Source organism: Schistocerca serialis, chromosome 5 (assembly GCF_023864345.2).
Source record: "Schistocerca serialis cubense isolate TAMUIC-IGC-003099 chromosome 5, iqSchSeri2.2, whole genome shotgun sequence".
NCBI classification, from domain to species: domain Eukaryota; kingdom Metazoa; phylum Arthropoda; class Insecta; order Orthoptera; family Acrididae; genus Schistocerca; species Schistocerca serialis.
This window is the reverse complement of record NC_064642.1, coordinates 579,579,057-579,594,324: the sequence shown is the minus strand read 5'-3', so window position 1 is coordinate 579,594,324 and position 15,268 is coordinate 579,579,057. Positions and strand designations below refer to the sequence as shown.

General features: G+C 42.0%; 1 protein-coding gene across 4 annotated transcripts in view; it reads left to right on the top strand.

Annotated features, from left to right (window-relative positions):
- LOC126481107 (uncharacterized) overlaps positions 1-15,268 on the top strand; it is a 103,599-nt gene that overhangs the window by 33,482 nt on the left and 54,849 nt on the right. The gene's annotated exons all lie outside the window — the stretch shown is intronic.

Here is a 15,268-nt window from a genome sequence, read left to right as displayed (position 1 = left end):
GAGAAGAATAAATAAATAAAAAGATAAAATTCAAATGGAGGAAGGAATGTGACGGGCAAGACCAACATTGCTTCAGTGTAGAAGGGTGTTGGGATAAGGGGATATATTCGAGAGTAAATTCTCATCTTCACAGTTCAGGGAAATGTGCTTGGTTGCAGGAACCAAATTACCCTCATTATATAACAGACACTCAGGTGTAATGACTCATGTTGCACAGATTTTCAATAGCATGGTACTGGACAAATTATCATTGTCTGTTTAAGATAAATTCATTGCAAAAAGAATGCACTTATTAATATTTCCAGAAGGAAAAAAGTGGATCACAACTGAAAAATAACTACTTCACAATTGATCCTCTAGTTTCACTGAGTTTATATTTAAACTCACTGATACCAGTTAAATTTTGTATGTCCCCCCCCCCCCCCTTTTTTTTTTTTTTTTTTTTTTTTTTTACTCAGTCCATAAACTTTTGGTGCCTCTTTTAAAATAACCTCCATAAATGTGTTAGTAGTGTTGATTTTCATTTATGAAAATTACCTTCAAACCAGCAGTAACTATTGTTATACCAAAACAAAATTTGTTCTTGTCAGCATTATCCCAATTTATCTAAGGTGTAGATTAGTATATCTTCAAGAGAATAATCATGAAATAGCAAGAGTACAATTGGAACATCAAATAATACATCATTTAAGGAATTATGAATGCACAGAGCTATCACAGTTCTTTGTTACATGCAGTAATGACACTAACTTCACGCCCATCTGGAGAAGCAGCTTCTTCCTCTGGCTTCTACCAGTTACAGGGCCCTCTCTCAGGAACCCTTTTCCAAGTAATCCACAGATAAGAGATGTTACACAAGCCAGGGGCCGCAGGAGCTGCAGACTGTTGATGGCCAGACTATGTGCTCTTCATCTACTCCAACACCCACAGTGGATAGGTCAGAATTTTCAGTGCCAAAAGTTGTGAAAGTGAAGAAAAAAAAAGAAGAAATCTCTGGAGAGCGTTACTCCAGTGGCCATGGAAATGCCATATTCTGCTGTGCCGTCAGATTTCACATTGTTTACTGATGTTTTTCCACCACTGCCAGTGATAAGACAGTTGATCCCGAGATGCGAAGTGTCTTCCTGGCTCCTGCATACTGATTTGAACACTCTGAACATGATGGTACAATGAAACTACCAGAACTACAACAGCTAATTTCATCTCATTTTGCAATTTATGTTGCTCTCCAAGAAACACACTTCACTGACAATCATTCCCCAACTCTTCAAGCTTACCATGCTTTATGTCTGAACCGTACTGACCCGTAGAGCTTATCTGGAGAAGTCTGTACATTGCTTCACACAGATGTCAGCTGTGAGTGGATTCCCCTCCGAATGATATTGGAACCAGTAGCAATACAAACACAGGGTGTATACAATCCGGGAAAAACCCAGGAATTTTTTCATCCGGTAGAAAACCGGGAAAAACCTAGGAATTTTTCGGAATTTCGGGAATTTATCTTTGTTTTATCTTTCAGTTAAATTTTTGTAATTTTGACTGGTAAGAATTTATTCTCTAGCAAAGAATGTTACTGTATCCTGCTACTGGAGAATGATACTCCAGCAATAAAATGTAAACGAGAGGAAAAACAATTAAAACTTTAGTGCCAAAGGACATACACCATTTACAACAACAAAACACCGTGCACACACAAGTGTCTGCAAACAGCAAAAATATGTCAAAGGCCTTAGGGCAGAGACTGTGTAATACTTAGTAACAATACACTGTTTTCTATGAGCGTGATGTCACAACTATTTACATTAGGTTCGTTTGACCAGTTGCCAGCGGGCTCATGTGCATCTGTAGTTGACTCGCGTATGAGCAGTACCTTCTCCTGCTTCCTGCTACCTGGAAGTGTGGCTGTTAGTTGTATAGGCAGCAAGCAGCCAAATGCTAACGAGAAAATTTTTTCTCACACGCCCTAGCTTCCAGATTCGTGCATGCGCAGAGTTCTCTTGAGTTGTGGTGGGGAGGGTGTTAGTCTCCACCTGACCCCTGTTTGCGGTAAGTGATTTCGCTGTTTCCTCTTTGTTTACAGCCAGCTCCCACATCAAATGAAAACAAGACGGGTTTCTGCGGCTGGGAGCTATCAAATGAATTATAATACATTCATGTAATTGCAGAGGCCAAAAATATATTATTAGTTTCATTTTTCTGATTTTATTTTATTTCCAAATTTTTAGCAGTCAAACATTAATCACCTTGCAGAACAATGAAATTATTTTTGTCAGTTTGCTAAAGATATTTGGCTTTGTTAATCTTTCCACTGAGGCAATCAATTAATTTGAAACGAAGTGTTTCGTTCCACAGTATTTGCTAGTTACAATTGTTCGCTGAATTTAAAGTGCACGTTTTCATCTTCTGCCATGTATGGCATTATGCCATAATAAAGAAGTAATTATGAGATAGTACAGTACTAGTACTCCAAGAAAATTTACATCCCAAAAACCACACTGAAAAGCTTAGTATTAGATGGGACTGGAAAAAAGCAGTGTGCACTTCAAGCCGAATTATGCATTTTAGTATGGTTTACGAAATTCTGATGCTTTTGGAGTATCCTCTGATGTCCTGTTTCTTTTATGTCATAATGTAACCTCTCTAAGTGCTTTATACATAAGAACATGCAGGCTTCCTACACCACTGCAGCTGCGCACACTCAATAATGCCTGTTTTCTGGCACTCTCTGTCAACTGCTAAATCAAATCTGTTTCTAGCAGTCTCGGGGTTATATTGCGAATGGTGGTTCAAAAAGCGTTACTTTCAAAGTAAATTTCTTTTTACTCAAGATGAATTATGTTATGTGTGAGAAAGTGGGATTAATTTCTTGAATCAAGAGCATTTAAAACTGAACACTTTGAGGACCAGCCACTTACAAGAATTTCGAGCCCAGAAGACCAGACATTTATATCATTATTTTAAATTTACTGGCACATTTGTGTGCAATATTATATGTGAAAGCTTAGCTTTTCTTGTAGCTATACTATGTATATTAATGTAAACCATTAACTTTTCCTCTTCGTGTGCTCGTGCTACGTAACAGTGATCTTGCTATTGGCTGACTATAGCAAGTGTCCTATGCTTTGAATATCTGCTGTCACTGGCTGGTGAGATCACATTGCATGAGATATGACTGGCTTACGAAAGGATGTCGCAATCTCGATTTCAACGCTCCGGAAACTAACGTGCTGTGTTTGGTGCAGTTCTAGTTTATACTTTCGTAATACAAAAATATGCAGCATATATGTAGCTGCACATCAAAGGTCTTTCCAAAACTTCTCTTCCCCATTTTTTTCTGGGAAGTTCTACGCTAGTGTATAAAATGTTAACCATTCAAAGGAGTGATAAGTTTTACAGTTCCAAAGGAAAAATCTATGGAAAACTACTGTCACTTAGCATGGAAAAGTGTATTTTCGCCGGGAAAATGTATACTTTTTAAACGAGATATCCGTAAAAAATCCGGGAATTTTTTTTGCTTGTCCACTTACACACCCTGAAACACAAACAACCCCAGCTATCACCATTTGTAACATTTATATACCTCCAGGCAAGCCATGTACTTACTTTGAGATGGCCACCATAATATAACCTCTCCCATGCCCCGCCCCCCCCCCCCCCCCCACCTCTTCTCGTACTTCAGGGCTTTAATGTGCACCAACAGCTGTGCAGAAGTAATACTTTGCCTGATAGCGGCCTTCTGATTGGCAAGTTTCCTTGTAATCCATCTTCCTAATCTTGCCACCTCCTTGACAATACTCCCACCCACTTCAATGCCTCCCATGGCAATTTTTTGGCTATCAACCTTACGACCTCATTTCTTAATAATGTGGCTTCGCTACAGTGATCGCCACATGACGATCTTTGTAACAGTGGCCACTTTCTGCTGATCCACTTTCTTACCTCCACCCAATGGACCAATTAGCACTTTGGGCTCTTTGAAGAGCCAACTCACAGTTGTATACCTCTGTTGCCATTGTCACTCCCCCTCTTCAGATTGCATCGAGGAGGTTTTGGGAGATGTCTCCAACATGGCAACCCACTCAGTTGGAACTGCTATTTTCCTTTTCATGGACACCATTTGCTGCTGTGGAGGACCAGAGACATTGCAGCAACTGTTTAGAATTGTGGATGGGCCCCGTAACATCTCAAGAACACCTTTCACAAACTACTCTCCTTACTTTTAAGTGGCTTTGCACTTAAGGTCTCCTATTTATTTAAATGAAGTATGAAGGGCTCCTGGTGTATTACATTTCCTCCTTACGAACATTTGCTGCCTCATGCTAGGCGTGGGCCAAACTCCATAATCTTCTGGGCTGCTAAAATTAAGCAACTGTTCTGGATCTCTTCCGTCAGGTTGTATTTGTACCAACAATTGATTTTTGCTGCGTACCATGAAATCCACTTTGCGACAGCTACCTTCAGAACACATAAGTGATCAATTTAAGACATCTCCCTACCCTTAACACCTCCCTCCCCCTCTCTGTGCCATGCCAAACTTCAATAAGCCTTTGATTGGAACTGCTTGAGGCTCTTGACTCGTCACACGATATGACCCCAGGCCCTGAGTCAGTTCATAATCAGATGATCCAACATCTGAATGTTCCTCAAAATCACTATCTACTCAGAGTTTTCAACCATATTAGGCTAGAAGGTGTTTTGTCCTCACAATGCCAAGATAGTATCATCATCCCAGTCCTTTAGCCAGAACATCCATTGACAGCTACTGACCAATTAGTCTCTCCAATGTCCTCTACAAACTGCGTGAAAGGATGGTAGCATTTTGATTATGCTGAGTTCTTGAATCATTGGGTTTTTCTTTCCTTCCCACCAGTGAAATTTCTGGGAGGGACGACCCACAAGCGACAATTTGGGAAGCAGCAATCCAACAGACTTTTTCTAAACATCAACATTTCATTACACTCGTTTTTGACTTACATAAAACATCATTTGGCACTGTCACATTTTACTTACCTTCCATGACAGGGACTGTCAAGACTCCCTACTGATTTTTAATCATCAGTTTTTATCCCAGCGGTTGTTTCAAGTTTGAGGAGGCACATTGTTCAGCTCCTCATGGTTCCAAGAGAGTGGCTTCTCTCAGGTCTCCATTCTGTGTGTTACACTTTTTCCCATTGCCATCAGTAGGCTGATTATCTCCATCAGATTGTGTTCCAGCCCTATGCCTTATGTCAAGAACTTCTGCATTTGATATAGCTCCAAATCTGGAGCCTTGGCTGAATGCCAGTTATTGGTACCATCCGAAGGTACCCTCCTCTTCGACTTTTTCCCATGGCTTCAAAAATGAGTCATGCAATTATGTTGTCGTATCCCAGTCCATCCTGTCCCAGAACACTACTTGTATACATAACCAGTACTTGGATGTTGTTACAAAGTCCTGGTTTTTTGGGGCTCCCCTTTGATAAAAACTCATGCACACTTATGCAGTCACCACATGACAATTTACCAGTCCAACTTGTCAAATTATTTTCGTACACAAGGTGCAGTGACCCCCTGACCCTTGCTCTCAGGTGAGATTATCAGTTGGAATGTACCTTGAAGCCCTCTTCTGTGACCTCCTTCTTAGAATTACTCCCCATGTTTTTTCCACACCTATGCAGATCAAGAATAGAGACCAATCTATTTCAAGGACCCAAAGTTCCAGGCACCCCCACGATCGGTGCTACCATCATTTTCACCAATGGTTATAAAACCATGGATAGGACAGGAATAACATTTGTTGTTGGGAACGTGCAGTGTTTTTACAATAGAGCCGATAGCCATCGACAGAATTGTACATTTTATGTATCAGACCTCCCTCAGCCATGTTTTAATTTGTAGTGACTAAGTGAGCAGTTTCCAGGCTGTTGATTGATGGTACTCTTGTCATTCTGAGATATCTGCTATTCATGACTTTCTCTCTGATCTTAGTCATACAGCTTGCTAAGTTGTCATTCATTGGGTTCCAAGTCATGGGAGTATCTCAGGGAATGAGCTGGCTGACTGTCTGGTGATGCTAGATGCAGATTTGCAGGTGCAGATCTCTCCTCACATGGAGATGGAACATCTGGTGGGATACAGTGCCTCCTGTTGCATGCTGGTCTGGGTCTGGAGGACCCTCAACCCTACCTCCTTTGCCAGAAACTTAGTCGTCTGTCTTTTACTGTGTTTTAATTGCTTTTAGATGGAACTAGTGCCCCCCCCCCCTCCTTTTTCCAGTTTAGGGGTAACACTTCAATAAATTATGGGTGTCTTCTCTCATTAATGATTTGAATATAACTGAAATATGACAGGGGTGGGACAACTGTGGGAGGGGTGGCCCCATCACACGGGGACACTCGCCTGATTATTTCTCTCATCTTATTATATTATTGCTGGTCCAGCTGATAGCTATTACATTTTTAGCCTTCTTGCTTTTATTCTTACAAATCTTCTGTGTAGAAGGGATTCTTTACTTTATGACTGTATTTGCCTTTAATTGGGTTGGTGGTGAGTTGGATGTAGGTGTGATTGATCTCACCACAGATGAGACCTTAGAGTCCCCTCATCTGCTCTGCCCTATGTACTGATCTCACCCATATATTTTACACATCCTTACATTATTTCTCAGCTCTGGCATGGATATGACATTTAATATCCCAGTCTTATCACTCCTACATATTTTCAAAATCCGATCAAATTTCTAACTCCATATCCCTCTTGACCAAAGAGCTGAGGACCATACTGTTTGTGACTACGTAGGCTTTCCCGGCGTAATAAGTCTTGAAAGTCTCTTCGGGTTTGCTGCCGGATCCTAAAATCAACTTGACTCGATATTTCGGCGATCCAACTGTTCGCCATCTTCAGGAAATCCTGCTTCTGCTGATGAGTCCCGCTGAGAACTGTTCTCAGTGGGACTCATCAGCAGAAGCAGCATTTCCTGAAGATGGCGAACAATTGGATCGCCGAAATATCGAGTCAAGTTGATTTTAGGATCCGGTAACAAACCCGAAGAGACTTTCAAGACCATACTGTTTAATCCCTTAACCCCCAATCAACAATTACTGTTGAAGCTTCTTATACATTCCTGATACTTGGCGTGTGCTTTATCTTTTTGTCTCAGCTGAGACAGTTTTGTCACACAAACGAAAAATATTTTGCAAACTTTATTTACAAATAGATTCTAAGGAGCTTACTACATTTCTTATCAGACCTATGATTTTCTGTGATTTTGGTCATATCTTCTTCTCATTTTTCTTTTTCCTTCCTCCTGTTATTTGTTTTAATAGTGGACAACAATAATTATTATTTAACATGTGCACATATAAGACGACACTCATACTTCACATAGAAAATTTGTTTATTGCAATATGTGTTCCATAAATCCATTTTTGTGTTGTAACGAATGGATGTGGAATGAGTCAAGACATTTATTTCATTATTACATTTGTTTCCATCAGGACAATAAACAAAGATTATGAATACAAATTGAAAATAATAATAAAGTAACACAGTCAGTGAGTTCTAATTACACTCTCAAACAGAGATTAAGATACAATTTTCAGATCTTATCTGAAAAGTTTTTTACAGAGTAAAAGTGACCATCGTCTTGACTTACAGATCACCGATTAATCTAATTAAAGCAGAAGATATATTGAATCAGAAATACACAACAATACATGGTAAATAATCTTATCTCTCTCTGCTATAGGATTCTTCTAGAGAAAGAAACTTTTTTCAAGCAAGAACTCCTTTAATTTACTTTTAAATATTACATTACTACCTCTTAGATGTTTAATATTACTTGGAAGTGCATTGAAGATTTTTGTGCTTGTGTATTTTGCACCTTTTTGCACTGGAGACAAATTTTTCAGGTCACAGTGTATATCACATTTCCTTCTTGTGTTATGAAGATGGTATGTGCCATTTGTTTCATATTGAGGAGGATTGTGAAGCATGAATGTCATAATTGAAACAGGTATTGTGAAGTAATGGCTAGTATTATTATTTGCTTAAAAAGGTTGTGACATGAGATTCTTGGAGGTACTCCACATAAAATTCAGACAACCTTTTTCTGACTCGTCAAAACTTTTCAACAGTGGTGAATTGCCCCAGAAGATTATTCCATAACACATAAGTGAATGAAAATAGCCAAAGTAAGCAGATTTTAGGACATTGATGTTTCCAGTTTTGGCAATTATGTAGATGGCAAATGTTGCTGAACTAAGCCTTTTCAGGGTTATCTGTATGTATGCCCAAGAATTTCAAACAATCTACTCTTTCCATCTGCTGGCTCCCATGTGCAGTGTTTATCTCGTGCGGGCTTTTGTGACCAGAATGGAAATGAATGTAATTGGTTTTGCTGAAGTTTTTGATAGAGAATTTACTGTGAACTAATTCAGAACATCCTCAGGTAATTGGTTGGCATTTAATTCTACATAGAGGATGTCTTACTGCCTCACAATACTTGTCCCTTGTGGAACCCCATACTTTACTGTTTCCCAGTTGGACTCTACCCATCCTACCAGCGTATTGTTACCATCCAACACTATTTTCAGTTGTCTGCCCTGTCGACATAAAGTATGCAACAGCATGTTACGTCAGCTCTCTGAGCGCGTGACCTTTGACCCCGCCGATAAGGCGGCTCAAGGCCATCTTGGCAGCGTGCCAGCCGCCGAAGACTGACGAACATCGTACGCGAGCACCTAGTACGACTAGTGCTCGCGTACGGGATAACGCTCCCGCAGACGCTGAAAATATTCTAAGTCCCTTATCTGGCGCTGCGCCAGTGTGCGGCTATAAAAGCGAGCGCTGACCGCGGAGCGGATCATTCGCGCTGCTGCTGCTGCACAGGCAACTGCATTGAACGCTGCCAAGATGCCATACAGAAGATACCGTCGCCGTGCAAGACAGACAATATATAAAACAATTAAAGACGTCGAAATGACAACATCTGCTGCTGACAAGAAGAAGAATACTATAAAATCTGTCGCTGCACATTCACTACTAGATGGACCCGCTGTGTTTTGTGGATGTAGACTGAACTTCAGTATTGATCTGAATGATACATTTTCCCATGGTAATGGGTGGTTAACTGTCGCAATTGTACGAGGTGGTACAGGTGTACCCAATGTATCAGGACTTGAAAGCTTCGTCGACCGTGACGTCATAGCCTACCGCACATACCATGTTTGTGAAAATGCAAATAAAGACTTTGGCAAATCATCATGTATCTCACCCTCACCCTTTTCCCTCTATACCCGTAATAGACGTAAGATATCTGTTAATGAAACTGTATTTATTTGGATTAAAGGTAAAGGTACATGTGAATATGTAAAATTTGTTGGAGACTGCAACTGCTGTGTTCGGATGCAGGCTGAGTTGGCATCCCTTCGCTCCCAGCTTCAGGCAGTGTTGGCTTCGGTCATACAGCTTGAGGCTGTTGCCAATGGGCATCACTGTGGGGGTCCGGATGGGGGTTTGTCGGGGACGGCCGGCTTGTCCCACGCATCCCCTGATCGGACTACGACTGTGGTGGCCCGGGATACTGCCCGCATTGAGGCTGATCCCTCACCTGTGGTAGAGTGGGAGGTCGTTTCAAGGTGTGGCAGGGGGCGAAAGACATTCCGGAGGGCTGAACGGAAAGCCTCTCCAGTTTGTCTGACGAACCGGTTTCAGGCTCTGTCTCAGGCTGATACTGATCTTCGGTCTGACATGGCTGCTTGTCCTGTTCCAGAGGTTGCCCCTCAGTCTGCAAGATCCGGGCAGTTGCAGAGGGTGGGCTTACTGGTAGTTGGGAGCTCCAACGTCAGGCGCGTAATGGGGCCCCTTAGGGAAATGGCAGCAAGAGAGGGGAAGAAAACCAATGTGCACTCCGTGTGCATACTGGGGGGAGTCATTCCAGATGTGGAAAGGGTCCTTCCGGATACCATGAAGGGTACAGGGTGCACCCATCTGCAGGTGGTCGCTCATGTCGGCACCAATGATGTGTGTCGCTATGGATCGGAGGAAATCCTCTCTGGCTTCCGGCGGCTATCTGATTTGCTGAAGACTGCCAGTCTCGCTAGCGGGATGAAAGCAGAGCTCACCATCTGCAGCATCGTCGACAGGACTGACTGCGGACCTTTGGTACAGAGCCGAGTGGAGGGTCTGAATCAGAGGCTGAGACGGTTCTGCGACCGTGTGGGCTGCAGATTCCTCGACTTGCGCCATAGGGTGGTGGGGTTTCGGGTTCCGCTGGATAGGTCAGGAGTCCACAACACGCAACAAGCGGCTACACGGGTAGCAGGGGTTGTGTGGCGTGGGCTGGGCGGTTTTTTAGGTTAGATGGCCTTGGGCAAGTACAGAAAGGGCAACAGCCTCAACGGGTGGGGTGCGGGGCAAAGTCAGGACATGCGGGGACCAAGCAGCAATCGGTATTGTAATTGTCAACTGTCGAAGCTGCGTTGGTAAAGTACCGGAACTTCAAGCGCTGATAGAAAGCACCGAAGCTGAAATCGTTATAGGTACAGAAAGCTGGCTTAAGCCAGAGATAAATTCTGCCGAAATTTTTACAAAGGTACAGACGGTGTTTAGAAAGGATAGAGTGCATGCAACCGGTGGTGGAGTGTTCGTCGCTGTTAGTAGTAGTTTATCCTGTAGTGAAGTAGAAGTGGATAGTTCCTGTGAATTATTATGGGTGGAGGTTACACTAAACAACCGAACTAGGTTAATAATTGGCTCCTTTTACCGACCTCATACATACATACATTTCACATAAATTTTCTCAGCATGTTATAGTCTTAGGCGGAGATCTCAATTTACCAGATATAGACTGGGACAATCAGATATTTTAGGATGGGTGGTAGGGACAGAGCATCGAGTGACATTATACTGAGTGCACTATCCGAAAATTACCTCGAGCAATTAAACAGAGAACCGACTCGTGGAGATAACATCTTGGACCTACTGATAACAAACAGACCCGAACTTTTCGGCTCTGTATGTACAGAACAGGGAATCAGTGATCATAAGGCCGTTGCAGCATCCCTGAATATGGAAGTTAATAGGAATATAAAAAAAGGGAGGAAGGTTTATCTGTTTAGCAAGAGTAATAGAAGGCAGATTTCAGACTACCTAACAGATCAAAACGAAAATTTCTGTTCCGACACTGACAATGTTGAGTGTTTATGGAAAAAGTTCAAGGCAATCGTAAAATGCGTTTTAGACAGGTACGTGCCGAGTAAAACTGTGAGGGACGGGAAAAACCCACTGTGGTACAACAACAAAGTTAGGAAACTACTGCGAAAGCAAAGAGAGCTCCACTCCAAGTTTAAACGCAGCCAAAACCTCTCAGACAAACAGAAGCTAAACGATGTCAAAAGTTAGCGTAAGGAGAGCTATGCGTGAAGCGTTCATTGAATTCGAAAGTAAAATTCTATGTACCGACTTGACAGAAAATCCTAGGAAGTTCTGGTCTTACGTTAAATCAGTAAGTGGCTCGAAACAGCATATCCAGACACTCCGGGATGATGATGGCATTGAAACAGAGGATGACACGCGTAAAGCTGAAATACTAAACACCTTTTTCCAAAGCTGTTTCACAGAGGAAGACCGCACTGCAGTTCCTTCTCTAAATCCTCGCACAAACGAAAAAATGGCTGACATCGAAATAAGTGTCCAAGGAATAGAAAAGCAACTGGAATCACTCAATAGAGGAAAGTCCACTGGACCTGATGGGATACCAATTCGATTCTACACAGAGTACGCGAAAGAACTTGCCCCCCTTCTAACAGCCGTGTACCGCAAGTCTCTAGAGGAACGGAGGGTTCCAAATGATTGGAAAAGAGCACAGGTAGTCCCAGTCTTCAAGAAGGGTCGTCGAGCAGATGCGCAAAACTATAGACCTATATCTCTGACGTCGATCTCTTGTAGAATTTTAGAACATGTTTTTTGCTCGCGTATCATGTCATTTCTGGAAACCCAGAATCTACTATGTAGGAATCAACATGGATTCCGGAAACAGCGATCGTGTGAGACCCAACTCGCTTTATTTGTTCATGAGACCCAGAAAATATTAGATACAGACTCCCAGGTAGATGCTATTTTTCTTGACTTCCGGAAGGCGTTCGATACAGTTCCGCACTGTCGCCTGATAAACAAAGTAAGAGCCTACGGAATATCAGACCAGCTGTGTGGCTGGATTGAAGAGTTTTTAGCAAACAGAACACAGCATGTTGTTATCAATGGAGAGATGTCTACAGACGTTAAAGTAACCTCTGGCGTGCCACAGGGGAGTGTTATGGGACCATTGCTTTTCACAATATATATAAATGACCTAGTAGATAGTGTCGGATGTTCCATGCGGCTTTTCGCGGATGATGCTGTAGTATACAGAGAAGTTGCAGCATTAGAAAATTGTAGCGAAATGCAGGAAGATCTGCAGCGGATAGGCACTTGGTGCAGGGAGTGGCAACTGACCCTTAACATAGACAAATGTAATGTATTGCGAATACATAGAAAGAAGGATCCTTTATTGTATGATTATATGATAGCGGAACAAAAACTGGTAGCAGTTACTTCTGTAAAATATCTGGGAGTATGCGTGCGGAACGACTTGAAGTGGAATGATCATATAAAATTAATTGTTGGTAAGGCAGGTACCAGGTTGAGATTCATTGGGAGAGTGCTTAGAAAATGTAGTCCATCAACAAAGGAGGTGGCTTACAAAACACTCGTTCGACCAATACTTGAGTATTGCTCATCAGTGTGGGATCCGTACCAGATCGGTCTGACGGAGGAGATAGAGAAGATCCAAAGAAGAGCGGCGCGTTTCGTCACAGGGTTATTTGGCAACCGTGATAGCGTTACGGAGATGTTTATCAAACTCACGTGGCAGACTCTGCAAGAGAGGCGCTCTGCATCGCGGTGTAGCTTGCTCGCCAGGTTTCGAGAGGGTGCGTTTCTGGATGAGGTATCGAATATATTGCTTCCCCCTACTTATACCTCCCGAGGAGATCACGAATGTAAAATTAGAGAGATTAGAGCGCGCACGGAGGCTTTCAGACAGTCGTTCTTCCCGCGAACCATACGCGACTGGAACAGGAAAGGGAGGTAATGACAGTGGCACGTAAAGTGCCCTCCACCACACACCGTTGGGTGGCTTGCGGAGTATCAATGTAGATGTAGATGTAGATGTAGATAGGATTTGAGCTAGTTGCCCATTTGTCCTCGGATTCCATAGTGGTGTGCTTTTGTAAAAGTATTCTACGATTGACACAGTCAAAGGTCTTAGACAAATTGCAAAATATATCCAAAGGCAATATCTTCTTGTCAAGGCATTCCAAAACATTACCGATAAATGAAAATATAGCTTTCGACTGTGGAGATACCTTCTCTAAATCCGAACTGGTTTTTAATAATTATTGCAAAGATTTTTAGATGACTGACTATCCTGACATATATTAATTTTTTGAGGACTGTAGAAAATATAGTCAAAAGAGAGAGAGGATGATGATTTGCAACATCTGAGGCATCAGTGTTTTTGTATTGGGGGTTTACAATAGCATATTTCATCCTGTCAGGGAAGATACCTTGGAGATGTTGTCAACACCAGTTGGATTTTTGCTTTTTAAAGAAATAGTGGTTTTTCTTACTTCCTGTACTGTTATAAGAGCTATACCTATCTGCTCTAGAAAATGACCTTTCAGTATTTTTAAGGCCTCTTCAAAGGAGTCATTGTGTCCTGTTTTCTCAAGGACACTTAAAAAGTTCTCATTATACATTTTTGTCACAATCTCTTGATTTTGTACTTGCTACCTTCATTACTGAGAACAATATTTTTGGACCTACTGGGGAAATTTGCACCATTGTCGCTTCTTATCACTTCCCATACTGTTTTGAGTGTGTTACAAAAGAACTTTTTTAAGAGGAAATTGTGTCAAGTTTAAATTTTCTTTGTGTTGTTCACTTGCTGTAGTGTCTGTCCTTGTCACACAACTGAATATTAGTGTCCCAGCAGAGATTGTCCTTGAAAAAACTTGTTCTTCAGCTGAAGTCCTGATAATAAAATTTTGCGTGGCATAAACATGAAAAATTCTATTCACTTTTTCTTGATAGCGCAAAATTCATTCAAAAAGACAGCTACAAGTTTCATCAGTGTCTATTGTCACAATAAAAGTGTAATTAAATGTTTCTAACCCTTATTTAACTAACACATTTTGTACTGTTTACTAGTTAGATAGGCATGATCTAGGCCTAAATTTTCCAAGCTATAAACGTTTAAAAACCTGACCAAACACGCCTTATAACGTAAATTCTTTGTCTCAGTACAAAAACAACCACCACCAAACATAAGACCTTTGTGTCGTTTTTTGCTTACACACAGCCAATCTCGTGTCCTTGACAAATTTAAAACATTCTTTAAACTTAACTAGTCTTTCGAAACTGACCATGAGTGAGAAATGTAGGAGCTGTTATAGGATATTGAGTAGAGTGATTTGTTGCCAATCTTCTAGGAAATACTTTCACTGGGGGGGGGGGGGGGGGGCGGCATGCAGTGGGGGAACGTTTGGAGAACAGAAAAGGCTCTCTCCTGGAACTGCAGAATATGCAGTAGGAACATTTTGATTAGGGAACAGGAAAGAAAAATCTGTGCATGTCAGGCACAGTTGGAGGAAGCAAGGAAGGAACTGATAAGGATCATGGGAGGTAGGGGGGAGGAGGGTGGTTGGGAACTGGCAGCTGGTAGGAGGATAGGAAGAAAGAGAACGTGATCTGAATCTACCACTGCCAGAGTTAAGTGGAGGAGAGCCTCAGGTAGAACGAGGAGCATGGAATGTGCAGCACACTTCAACCAAGGCCAAGAAGCCTAGGAATGTACAAAGTGTTAGGAAGAAGAAAGTGCTGCTGTTAGGTAGTAGCCATGGATGAGGTGTAGGCCCTCAGTTACAGGAAAGTTTAGGGGCAGCGTACCAGGCCACTAGTATCTTCAAGCCAAATGCAGGGCTGAGTCATGCGATAGAGGATCTAGGGTCTTTATGTAAGGACTTTATAAAAGAGGACCATGTAGTGATGGCGAGTGAGGCAGGAAACAGTTTGGACAGGGATGGGGCATATGACATAGGTGGTGACCTGTACAAGATAGCTTCCCTGACTCATTGCACCAACATACACTTTGTTGAACTGTTCCAGCATCACGATTGACCACACCTTGATGGAGCTGCGAGGCGAATCAATGTGGGGTTAGGGATGGCTCTGAGGACAACCAACTTTG